The sequence below is a fragment of the Diabrotica virgifera genome, chromosome 2 (genome assembly GCF_917563875.1).
Source record: "Diabrotica virgifera virgifera chromosome 2, PGI_DIABVI_V3a".
NCBI lineage: Eukaryota > Metazoa > Arthropoda > Insecta > Coleoptera > Chrysomelidae > Diabrotica > Diabrotica virgifera.
In genome coordinates, this window is record NC_065444.1 from 220,611,652 (window position 1) to 220,623,317 (window position 11,666).

Consider the following 11,666-nt stretch of genomic DNA (forward strand, 5'->3'; position numbering starts at 1 on the left):
TTTATTGTCAAAAAAATTCAAATTGAACTGCCAAGTTTTCATTATCGGAAGAAAGTTTTTATACTTTTTCAGTAATATTAACACTTCTGGAGTTATTTGGAGGTCAGTTTTGGAGTTGTTCAACGTCCATCTACCAGAGAAAGGAAAAAAAGGTTGGTGGAGGGTTAAGTGATTACAGAGTGTGTAAACGGTAAATATTCAGTATTAATACATCCTAAATTTAACTTATTCTTTCTCTTAAATAAATTATAAATTACTTAATTGAATTTGAAGTACGTAAAAGTAAAAGTTTCTACTAACTACGGGGTTTAAGGGGGTTTCCATTATGGCAGAAACTAGCGGGGGACCTCCCCCGTTAGACAAACTTGAAAATCAAATTAAAAACATATCTTATAATCTAGGCGAAAAGATGGAATCTGAAAATTTAACCTCACGTGGTGAGATAAATACTGAAAAACCACTTAAAAAACCTTTACAAAAGGTTTCTGAATATAGTTATAAAGATAAAGGTCCGTATGAAGTATACATTTCCAGCAATAGTGACAAAAATATAGGAAATTATAATTACTTGGCTATTGCACGAGAAATTTTTGATCTTCAATTAAATTCTATTAAAAAAATTAATAAAAAAGGTAAAAATCGAATTAGTGTGGAATTTATAACTAGTTCAGAAGCCAATAAATTTTTAAAGAATGAAGCGGTTATAAAGAAGGGTTATGATTTATTTATTCCATATAAAAATGTTACCTGTAAGGGGGTAGTAAGATTTATCGATAAGAGTTTTACAGATGAAATGATTGTCAAATATTCTGAAACAAAAATTGATAATTGTAAAATTATTGAAGCTAGAAGATTAAGTACGAAAAAAAAGAATTCCAATAGAATCACCACATCTAATCAGGAAAGTTCATTAGAAAATAATGCGATCACAACTAAAAATATAGAGGCTGAATATATACCTACAGGTACCATAAGTATCACCTTCTCGGGAACTACTTTACCAAAAAGTATATATATTTGTGGCATAGAACATAGGGTTCTTCCTTATATATTACCGGTTGTTCAATGTTATAATTGTTTAAATTATGGTCACGTAAAAAAAATCTGTAAAAGTAACAAAAGTAAATGCTTAAATTGCGGTTCTTCAGAACATGAGAGGGGGTCCATAATTTGTTTCACTAAATGTATACATTGTGATAGTAATGAGCATAATAGCACAAACAGGAGCTGTCCAGAGTATAAAAGACAAAAAAATATTAGGGAATATATGTCACTAGATAATTTATCATTTTATGAAGCATCAGAATTCTTTCCTAAAATAAATAAAAACCAAGAATTTGTAAAATACAAACAGGATTTTCCTGCATTAAAAAATATTAGATCTGAAGATAATGAGGTAGCTATTAATCAGAGAAGGGACATACATAACATTGACGTGAGTCGTAAGAAAAGTACATACAGGGAGACAGTAAGTAATAACAAAAAAAGAAAAAATACAGATATAAAACAAACATATGATAAAAAATCCTATCAAGAATGTTTAATAAGTCCAAACGGCAGATTGTATAATACATCTCCAATAATAGGAACAAGTACAAATAATACATATCACGTTTCTGATTCTATAGAAGGATCTAGTAGGGGAATGACTTCTCAGCGACTGGACTCATATCGGATTGATAGGGACCACTCTAATATGTTAGACGATATAATAAATCTAGCAAGAAAGCTAGAAGATTCTGATAGATCTCATGTTTTAAGTTTTATGACCCGGCTAAATAATGTTACAAATTTAAATTCCTTAAATAAAATAAATGATGACGATGACTCAGAATATTAGTAACTGTAAATTATCAATTTTACAATGGAATTTGCACAGTGTTAATAGTAATAGAGATAGCTTGTTAATTTTTATCAAAGAAATAGACCCGGACATAATTATATTAAATGAAACCTGGCTGAAACCAGATTTTTATTTTACCATTAATAACTATATAATACATAGAGATGATCGTAATGATAATTATGGGGGAATTGCAACTTTAATAAAATCAAAAATTATACATAGCAGAACTAACATAGATAATTCAAGGTCTCATAAAAATTTTCAAGCCATTGGTATTCTCTTAGAAGAATATGATATACAGATTCTGAATGTATATAACCCATCTGGCATTAAGATACAGGAAAATGGTTTTAAAGAGGTACTACATTCTCTTCACCATCCATTCATAATCATGGGAGATCTGAATGGCCATCATCCACTGTGGGGAAGTAATCATTCTGATATAAATGGTAAAATTTTAATAAAAATTATTGAAGAGGAAAATTTAGTAGTGCTTAATGATGGTACACCTACAAGATTGGGTCAACCAGGTCAAAATCCATCCGCAGTGGATCTGACCATTTCGTCTGCTGTATTGGCTATGAATAGTGTATGGGAAGTATATGAGGATACTGGAGGTAGCGATCATTTTCCAACGATTTGCAAAATTAATATAAATCAACAAAATTTAAATAATGTTAGCCAACTAAAAATCTATAATGAAAGAAATTACAAAAGGGCTAACTGGGGTCAATATTATCAGTATATAGAAAACTCATTAGTAAATAATTGTAGGGATAAGGTAGATTATAAAGAGTTAATTAATATTATTAATGATGCGGCTTCTAAAACTATTCCTTTTTATAAAACTAGAACATCCACTACAAAAAGTAATCCCTGGTGGGATGCAGAGTGTGATGAATTAATATGCTTAAGAAGGAATGCTATCAAGAATTATCAAAGTAATTCAACCATAGAGAATTATATAGAGTATAAAAAAATAAAAGCATATGTCAAAAGGAATTTAAAACGCAAGAAAAAGGATAGTTTTAGAGAATTCTGCTCTTCTATTAACAGGGATACTCCTACTAGTAAAGTTTGGAAAACCGTTAAAAAATTTAAAAATAATCAAAATTCAAGTAATACAAATAAATTACCAAATCCAACTGTAGCATTACAAATATTAGATAATATGTCAATCACTAATATAGATCCTAGCTTTAATATTCTCCCTTCAACAGTAATTACTGAACCATTCTCTATGGCAGAGATACAAAACATTTTAAACATAAAAAAGGATAAAGCCTCTGGTTTAGATCAAATTTCCTACTCAATGATCAAAAATCTTCCTAATATTGCTTTGTCATTACTTTTAAAGTTTTATAATAAACTTTTATTAACAGCGACTATTCCATATCAGTGGAAACAAATATTAATAATACCTATATTAAAACCACTGAAAAATATAGGATTGTGGGAGAATTATAGACCTATTGCATTGTCATCATGTGTGGGAAAAATAATAGAAAATCTTATAAAAAATAGGTTAGAGTGGTTTATAGAGGGCAATAGATTACTGCCTAAATTACAGATAGGTTTTAGAAGAGGAAAAGGAAGTATGGAGGCAGTAAATCTACTAACACATAAAGTATTGGAAGCCTTTAGTAAGAATAAAAAGTTAATTGCAGTATTTTTGGATATCAAAGCAGCTTATGATAATGTTAATATATATTTGATGTATGAAAAACTAATAGAGATGAATATTCCGATTGATTTAGTAAATCTTATTTTTGCATTTTTAAATAATAGGGAAATTTTTATTAAAGATTGTAAGAATAATATAATTGGCCCAAAGGTATCCAATTTAGGTTTAGCGCAAGGATCCCCACTAAGCCCCACATTATTTAACATCTATACCAAAAATATTCACCAAATTCCATTAGGTAGGGCTCAATTAATTCAATATGCAGATGATATAGTTATGACAATAATAGGAGAAGATCCAAATAAACTAATAACAGAGATAAATGATAATTTAAAAAAGATTCATGCTTGGGTAACTGAGCATAATTTACAAATTTCTATTAATAAATCATCAGCTGTATTGTTCAGAAAAAGGAAAAGTTACAAATATATTCCTTATATTATGTATAATAATAATATAATTCACTGGTCGGAATCAGTTAAATACTTAGGGGCTAATTTAACTGGGTCTTTAAACTGGTCAGAGTTCATTCAGAATACTTGCAATAAATCGGAGAAGGGGCTGAATATAATGAGAGCATTATGTGGAACCTGGTGGGGATCGGATCCTAAGACCCTAATAACCATTTATAAAGGTTTAGTGAGATCACATCTAGACTATGCTGGTAGTATATTAACACCTGGAAACAAAACGGTTTTAAAAAAATTGGATTCCATACAATTTCAAGCTTTAAGAATTGTTACTGGTTGTATGCGTTCAACTCCTACAAATGCATTATTATCTGAATGTGGTGAAATGTCTCTAGAATATAGAAGAAAAATTCTTTCTATGAAAATGTTACTTAAAATTAAAGAACTAAAGGGTAATCCATTAGAGGAAATAATTAATAATATTACAAATTATTGTAAATCAAATATTGGCTATTGGAAATATAGACAATATCCATATTTAATAGAAGCAAACATTAATTCCCAAAATGAAATTATAAATATTAAACAATCAGAAATAAATCCTATTTATGAAATAGAATTAAAATATCTTGTAGAACCAGTCAATATTATATCATCTAAAGTTACCAAAACAGAAATTTATAGTCAACAAAAGTTTTATAATGAATTTTGTGAAAAATATCATACATATACATGGATTTACACTGATGGTTCAGTGGATCCCATATTAAATACTTCAGGTATGGGTGTACATATCCCATCCTTAGAGTATAATTTTTCCGCCAAGTTATTTAGCCATATTCAAATTTGTAATGCTGAAATAATCGCAATAAATAAAGCAGTATCAATTTGCATAGAAAAAATATTAACAAAGCTATCATTTTTACAGACTCTCAAAGTGCTATCCAGAAAATTAATAACAAAACTTTAAAGGTAGTAAATGGTTGTTCAGGAATGACAAAAAGACTTATATTAGAAGCAAAAAATATTAATTTAGATATTATCATTGCATGGATCCCAGGGCATTCCGGAGTATTAGGAAATATTAAAGCTGATTCACTTGCTAATGTAGGTCGTTGTCTCAATTGTCCAGTAAACATAAAGGTGGAGAAAGATGACTATTTTCCCTTTTTAAAAAAAATGTACTGGGATGAATTTAAAAAAGAGTGGAAGGAATCTTTTAAATATAAAGGTATTTGGTATCAACAGCTACAACCAGTTTTCAAAAATAGTCCTTGGTATCTCAATGTTCCTTACATAGATAGAAGACATATAACAACTATTATCAGAATGCGTACAGGTCACTGCTTGGTTCCAAATCACCTATTTAAAATGGGGATAGTAGAACATCCTTATTGTGAATGTGGTCAATTAGCAGATTTACAACATGTGATTCTTGAATGCCCTATTAATACTGTGCAAAATTTTGATTTATATAATGAATTAGCTAAAAATGGGTGCCCAACACCCATATCCCTTACAACCCTTCTTTATAAACCGCAGTTGGTTCTTATTAAACTTTTAATACATTTTTTGAATATACACAAAATTAAGTTATGAGGAAAGTAAAATATTGAAAGTAAATTAATAACATAAATGAATATATTATAAATAATTTGAAAAATATGTCAAAAGTACACGTGAAAATATAATTCGTATAACCGAATAATATAATCTTTTGTTTCTATATAAACATTCTGTAATCACCTGGGTCTTTCACTATACCTATCTGAGGCAACAACATGGGATTGTGTAATGGTCAGGTGTTGCCCTGTATAAGAGAAGTTTGTGCCTTTGTTGTATTTATTCCATGCCAACTCAAAATTGCCTGTAAATAAGATATAGAAGAATAAGATTGTGTAATGGTCGGCAGTTTCCCAAGAGAGAAAAAAGTTTGTGTCTTGTTATATTTCCCATGCCATCTCAAAATTGCCAGTAAACTCAAAAAAAGTAGAAGAATAAGATTGTGTAATGGTCGGCAGTTGCCCCTGAGAGAAGTTTGTGTCTTTGTTGAATTTGTCCCATGCCAACTCAAAATTGCCAGAAACTAAAAAAGAAGTAGAAGAATAAGATTGTGTAGTAGTCGGCAGTTGCCCTCGAGAGAAAAAAGTTTAATGTCGTTGAAAAAAAAGTTAAGTTTTTGTATTTGTCCCATGCCAACTCAAAATTTCTACTAAATCAAAGAAGAAAAAGAAGATTGTGTATTGATAGACAGTTGTCCCCTTAGACAAGGAAAGAGAGGTTGCCCCTAGCGTGAAAATTTTTTTTATCTTGTCATGTTTGTCCCACACCAACCAAAATTACTAGTTAACTAAAGAAGAAGAAGAAAAAGATGAAGAAGAAGAAGAAACAAATTGTACAATGTACTAACTCCAAATTGTAAGTGAATAAGGGATTTTTCCCTTGTTCCGAGACGATGAGCTGGCCAAATACCCAAGTAGGTGGAGGCCAATAAACTGAAGAAGAAGAAGAAGAAGAAGATAAGGTAAGTTAAGTACATGCAATAGAGTGTATATTTCAAAAATCTGACGATTTGAGCTGGGCTTAAGGAAATGGGTGAGTCCCAAAGTTTCACAAGAAAAAAGCGAATATTTCGCGAAATAAATGACAGATCGAAAAACTACAAAATACGTGCTCAATATTTTTCAAAAATCTATCGAACGATACCAAACACGACTTCCCACTGAGAGGAGTGGGGGTAAATTTAATATTTTAAAAACGAATTCCGCGATATTTCGAGAAATGAACATCAGATCGAAAAACTGAAAAATACACTTATTCAATATTTTTGAAAAATCTATCGAATGGCACCAAACACGACCCCCCACGGAGATGGGGTGGGGGTTACTTTAAAATCTTAAATACGAGCCCCCACTTTTTATTGCAGATCTGGATTCCTTTCGTAAAAATAAGTAACTTTTATTCGAGACATTTTTTCGAATTATGGATAGATGGCGCTATAATCTAAAAAAACGATTGTTGGAAATGGAAAATTAATTTAAAAAATGGGAAGTCCCCCACTTTATGGAAAATTTAACTTAACTTTTTTTGGTTTTAGGACCTACTCTTCACAACCCAAGAGGGCCCCATAACCCTCGAGTGATAGCCCATTTAGCATATTTTGCTCCCCTACCCTACCATATTGGTTTGGGACAGACCTTATATGTTTTGTCGCCTTTGTCTTGTTTTCATTAGCAGCTTTATAAAACGAGGCCAGTCTGCTTTTTTAAAATTATATCTTCGGCGATTTTTATTTTCTGTGGTCGGATGACTGGGTGTATTTAGCATATTATAGGTCGATATTGTGTATTTGGGAATGTACTGTTATATTTCTATTTGATATGAAAATTAAATTTTGATAATTATAAACAAAATTCACTTTAATATAAAATATTTTTAATTTTCTCAACCTCGGGCATATAAATTTAGAACAACCTGTATACAACAAATTGTTATATTTAATTTTAAGAAGTGATTAGAATAAGCGTACGAAACTCGGAACAATGTGCTTAGATAAACAAAGTGAATGACGCGTACCATTATCGTTCTTCTCGGAAGGTCGATCATTAGCATATGCTAAATAAAACTCAGTGAAATAGATGATAGTTCATTATCGTTTTTCGCGGAAGGTTTCGATCATTAGCCTATGCTAAATAAGACTCATTTGAAAGAGAGAATAGGTCATTAAAATTTGTAAATAGTTAGAAAGTATTTTAGAATGGGAATTAAATATTTTCTTTTGAAATCCATTAAGCATATTTAGAAAGATTAAAAATTGGTTTTGAGGAATATTACGAATGAGAGTTGGTGGTGGAAGATTGATTTGTGAATCTGGAAGGGATATTTAGAAAGTAGGGGAATGGATGAGAAAGTGAGATCAGAATGTTTTGAGCTGTCGAGAAGTGAAGTCGAGTAGTAGACGGTAGTGTACGGAGAGTGAGAAAGCCGGTGTAGTTCCGTGAGTGTGGAGTATCTATCGTGGAACGAGAAGTAGGCCAGGTCGAGAGTAAAAGAACCTCCTTGAGCCAAGAGTGTCCCGGTAGCTGATAGCAGTTTCGAAAAAGGTAGAACACAGCATCACAACAGAAGCAGGAACGAGAACTATTCGAGCTAGTTTTACAAAGGAGAACATTACTGGAAGCCAGGACGAGGTTTGATCGCAGCCAAGGATAGCAGGAAACGGGTCTTGTGTGAGGACATTTTCAGTTCACCAGGAAAAGGTCAGTCTCATTTGTTTGGACATGAATGTATGGGTTTTTCGTATTAAATTCCACATAAAAAATTGAATAACATAATCAATAATATCAGAAAAGCTTCATCAAACTTAAATAGAGTTGTGCTAATAACTCCTAATAGTTAAATGTTAATAAAAACTTTCAATTGAAAACTAAAAGGAAATAAGATTCCCATTTGTAAATGTTATGTTTAAGAATAATAAGAAATAGCAAATATTAAGCATTGATTGCCTTTTAAATAAAATAAAAATATTTTGATTATAATTGTAACCCATATATGTGTATTTTTTTTACTCTTTTCTTTTCTATCCCGATTAGGAACCATTAAGAAATATTTGAAGCCACGAAAGTAAGTAATTAATTTATAATTCGCCCTGAGATTGAAAACATATTGATATGTGATCTGGTTAATTAATTAGATTAGTATTAATACATTGATTAAATTAAGTGACATATAAGAATATTATCTCATATCAATAATCAAGATCACATCAACTGTCGTCCAACGTGGAAAGCATTGTAAAGTATTTCTAGTGGCAAATTTGAAGGATAGAAAGAGTAAAGCCGGTATTTGAAAATTTATATGCCTGTGGTAAAAAGTGAGATACTTACATTTGATAACATAAAATTTTAGATCTCTTTAGGTACAAATTTTACATAACTGATTTAATAATTTATTTTTACGATATTTACATTTGATATATTTATTGACAATTTATAATATTTGGGTGAGAAAAAGTCGTCTTGGTAACACTAGTAAAATTTCATATTTGGCGGGGATAGTACTTCTTGAAAACAAATGTCTGTGACAAGAAGCCAAAGCAAAGACAACAAAAAACAAAAAGAACATTCAGACCAAGAAGATATTTTAGACACGACAATCATGGCATCAGAACAGCAAGAATTATCAGGAATAGATAAACTATTACAACTGATGCAACTCCAGTCACAAAAAATGGATGAAGCAAAAAGGACAATGGATAAAGTGGAGAAAAAAATGGATGACAATCAACAGGAAACAAAACAAGCGATAGAAGAGAACAATAAGAAAATAGAGGAACGCATAGAAAAGTATGAAATGAAAATTAAAGATCACATGCAAAAACAAGAAATGAGAATGAAGGACCACATGAAAGAACAAGAAATGAAAATTCAAAATAAAATGAAGGAGTTAACGAATTGCCAGAAAAAAGAAATGGAAAGTTTGGAAAACAAGTTGCAAAACGCTATTCAAGCAGACATAGAAGAAGTGGAAAGAAAGATTGCGGAAATCAATACTCAACAGAATGTCGGAGAAAGAAGAGAAATGGTTATACATAGCACAGATGACGTGAAGATAAGGTTTGGCGGGGATGTAAGAAGATTACACCCAGTGCCGTTCATAAATAGCCTAAAAAAGAAAATACAGCACATCGGAAATTTCGAAACAGCAAAAGAAACTATCAGAAACCATCTCAAAAATGAAGCAAGCCTATGGTTCGATTGCAAAGAAGAAGAATTTGACAGTTGGCAACAATTTGAACAAAAATTTTTGAATTATTTCTGGGGAAAAGTCCAACAATTGGAAATTAACAAGGAATTGCAAAATGGGAAATACAATGATAGGATGGGTATATCAGAAAGGACATATGCATTACAAATTTACTATAACGCAAAACATTTACAATATAATTACTCATCGGAACAATTAGTCGAACTGATTGCAAGACATTTCGAAGAAACGCTGGAAGACCATATCACATTGCAAAACTACAAAGACATAGATAGTTTATGCCAATTCCTACAAATAAGAGAATTACGTGTAAGAGAAACAAAATCAAGAAGGTCGCGAGAAGATTACAGGCCCCGAGAAACACAGGATTACAGAGATAGAAATCAAAATAGGAGGGACTATACAAGACGAGATTTTAATCCCAGAAGGGAAAACGAAAATAGAGACAACGGAAGAGGAAATTATGAACAAAGAAATAGGCAATGGAATGAGGACAGAAATCGAGAATACCAGAATAGAAACACCACACGCTCAAATCAAGAAAACAGAAATAATGGTAGACAAAATGAACAGGGATATCAAGAAAACCGAAACAGATCCGACAGACCAAGAGAAAATAGAAGAGAAGTAAATAATACCCAGACAGATGGATATGACGGAGAGAGACATTATGACGAAAATATAAACAACGATGAGCAACCGGCGTTTTTTCACGACGGCGCTCACTAAAAACCAAAAATCAAACAGGAATCTTTTGTAACCCCAAGGAGTTTATTAAATTGGCAAGAAACAACGAAAAGAAAAATGGAGTTAATTTAAAATTTGTGGATGGATTTATCAACGAGAAACCAATTAAAATTATGATAGACACTGGATCTGAAATAACATTGGTCAACAGAAAACTAATAGAAGAAGTTAACTTAACAAATTTAATTTACAAAATACCTAGGGTAAATTTAGTGGGCGCAAACAAACGGACATTGGCAACTATAAATAAAGGCATACGAGTAATGGTACGACTGGGTAAGAAGATGTATGCACTACAATGTGTAATAATGCCAAACATGTCACATGACATGATAGTAGGAGTTGACGAATTGGCAGAAAAACATGTAGTGATAGATTTTAAAAATAATACGATGAATCTAACAGAAGAAAAAGAAGAAGAACAGGACAAGGAACAGGAGAAACAAAATACGGACGAATCAGGTAAAGAACAAACAGTGGAAATGAATTTGGCAACGAAGCAAGGACAAAGAAGAAAAGGGAGAAAAAGTCAGAAAAAGACAAAAGAAAATGAAACCTGTGGCTCCTCAAAAGAAGAGTTGAGCCCAGAAGAAGAAAATTTGAGAGTATCAGAAACAAAGGAAACCTGGGATTCCTCAAAAGAAGAGACGAGCTCAGGAGAAGAAGAAATAAAGCAAAAAAATGAAAGCGAAAAAGATATGATCGAAACAGTGGCATTTGAAGAGGAGGCATATGAAAACGAGGATGCAGAATACACGATAAAAGTATGTGAAAAATCTGAGGAAAAAGACAGAAGATTAATATGGGAAAAAGGGAAAGACAACATAATAGCCGACACTCTAACACAGGATGAGGACACTGAAAATAAGGAAACAATTACTCTACAGGTGGGACTAATTAGAGTAATATAAGAAGAAGGGGTATAAGACGTAGATTAAAGTAAGGAAATATACAGGGAGTTGGTTTTGCCTCGAGAAAATTTATTTAAAAATGCAGATAAATTTTATCGAATACAAGGCGGGGATTTGTTATATTTCTATTTGATATGAAAATTAAATTTTGATAATTATAAACAAAATTCACTTTAATATAAAATATTTTTAATTTTCTCAACCTCGGGCATATAAATTTAGAACAACCTGTATACAACAAATTGTTATATTTAATTTTAAGAAGTGATTAGAATAAGCGTACGAAACTCGGAACAATGTGC